The sequence below is a fragment of the Panthera leo genome, chromosome B1 (assembly GCF_018350215.1).
Source record: "Panthera leo isolate Ple1 chromosome B1, P.leo_Ple1_pat1.1, whole genome shotgun sequence".
Classification (NCBI taxonomy): Eukaryota; Metazoa; Chordata; class Mammalia; order Carnivora; family Felidae; genus Panthera; species Panthera leo.
In genome coordinates, this window is record NC_056682.1 from 82,830,308 (window position 1) to 82,832,803 (window position 2,496).

Genomic DNA, 2,496 nt, shown 5'->3' on the forward strand with positions numbered 1-2,496 from the left:
TGAATAATGTGAATTCTAGATTACCAGTGATCATGTTGCTATTGTAATCTTTAAACATATGAAAGAGAGTAAAAAGGACATGTCTGGAAAAGATAATAACTTTGTTTTAGGGTAATGAGATTATCAGCCTTTTTTTCCCCCAAACCTACTGAATAGTTACATTGGTAAATATATGTGTTCAAGAGCACATTGTTGCTACTTATGACATTAAGAAAATTAAGCAGGTTATAATGACCTCACTCTGTTACATTATCACAATTTATGACAGAAGCAAATGGGGTCCCTTGGGAATATTAGCCCTGACTTTAGAAAAATGAGCTGGATACAAAGAGGTATCCCCAGAACTAAATATGATAGAAGTGAAAAGAAAAGAAAAAGGTAAACAGAGTTGCAAAACTGGGTTTCACCAAAGGTGTCTCTAAATATGATGAGACGGAGACAAGGAAACAAAACAGAATCTTACAGATGTAATAGGCTGAAAATGGCCTCCAAGGAATTCAGGTCCTTCCTCCCTGGAGTGCATGAATTTTGCCTTACATGGAAAAAGGATCCCTGCACATGAAATTAAATTAAGGGTCTTGAGATGGGAAAACTCCTGGATGGGCCCAAACTGTGATCACAAATGCCCTTGTAAGAGAGAGATGCTGGAGATCACACAGAAGAGAAGAGATTGGGTGATGGGGCCACAAGCCAAGGGAGGCCGGCAGCCACCAAAGCTGGGAGAGACAAGAAGTGGCTCCTCCTCTAGAGCTTCTGGGAGCAGAGCCACCTGCCCTCGCCTAGATTTTGTCCCAGTGATACTGATTTCAGACTTTTATATTTGTATACCTCTGTAAGTCAAATTTATAATGCTCAGATGAAGGGCAAGTAATGATGTGATCTTTCATATCCTTTAAAGAATATTTTCAGAGCAGGGGGCATATATGCAGCGGTCTTCCTTTCTCTTTACTCATTTACCAGCCTCTCTTGACCTGAGGTTCATGTTGTCGTTTGAAGGACCAGTGCCTCAGACTCCTCCATTCTTAGCATTGAGGCGAATCTTGACACTATGATACGTCAACTGAATTCAGGTGAGAGCAAACACAAATATGTTGGACTTTTTATGAAGCCTTGTTCTTTTGACTCTACAGTGGAACATCAATTTCAAAAACATGATAGGCAGTCAGGAATCATCCCAAATGCTTGCCTTTTCCACCCACCCCCCACACTTATAATGTTAAATGAGGAATTTGGATTCAAAATTATAATCAAGACAAAAGTATACCATAATTTTGTGTTAAGAATATTATATTATAATTCTTTAAAAATTGGTGATTCATGCAGTGATCTCTACTAACCAAGAATTTAATTAACCAGAACCACTCAATCCATCTTTCTAGAAATTCAGCAGTGTACTTATTGTTCTTAATATGATCTATTTGTTTGGTAAATATTAGAATGCATGAAAAAAAACCAGTTTACTGCTGTAAAAGATGTGGATGTGATAGTGTTCTATAAGGAAACAAGATTGGGATATTCTACATTAGGCCTCATAATGTGACTAGCACAAAGCACCCACATAAATGACTGAATGCAGATCATGCATTTGAAATTCCTAAAACATCTTCAGTAAAAGAAAGTTTGAGTCTGTCATGTTACTCTTTTTTTGTCCAGCACCTAACACCACACTTGGCACATAGGATTATTTTCAAGAGCAAATAAATTGATGACTCTAAATACATGATTAAAGTACTATTCTTCTGGGGTGCCTGGGTGGCTGTCGGTTAAGTGTCCAATTTTGGCTTAGGTCATGATCTCACAGTTTGTGAGTTCAAGTGCCGTGTCGGGCTCTGCACTGACAGCTCAGAGCCTGAAGCCTGCTTTGGATTCTGTGTCTCCCTCTTGCGCTCTGCCCCTCCCCTGCTTATGCTCTCTCTCTCTCTCTCTCTCTCTCTCACTCTCTCTCTCTCAAAAGTCAATAAATAAACATTTAAAAAATAATAATAAAGTGCTATTCTTCCTAAAGGAATTTTTATTGGGTCAAGGTCCCAACAGGAAATCATGGCACACTCAAAAGCATTTAACTGGAGAGTGTTCAATGAGGGGAATATTGCAGAGGTGTGGGCGGGATTACGGCAACCAAAAAGGGGGCAGAAAAGCACTGAGGGAGCAGCGACCATTGTCACCATCATGAGTCCTGAAGAGGCAAGGACAGAGCAGTGTGCCAGAACCTGGAGAGAACAATAGCTGGAACCCTACAGAGGGAAGAACCACCCAGTAGGAGCCATATGTGCAGGGAGAGCCAGGAAATCAGTATCCTAAGCTCTCTCTGCTCCCACACCCTGCTCTCCTGAGGGCACTTCCCATCAGGCAGATCCAACAGGAAGCCAGAGGAAAGGGAGCTCATGGTCCACTGATGTCATCTTCCAGGGTACCAGAGAACTGGGACAGTGGATCTGGAAGAAATGGACAGAGATTATTACTGTCTCACAAGTAAACTATACAGACAACCTCTAT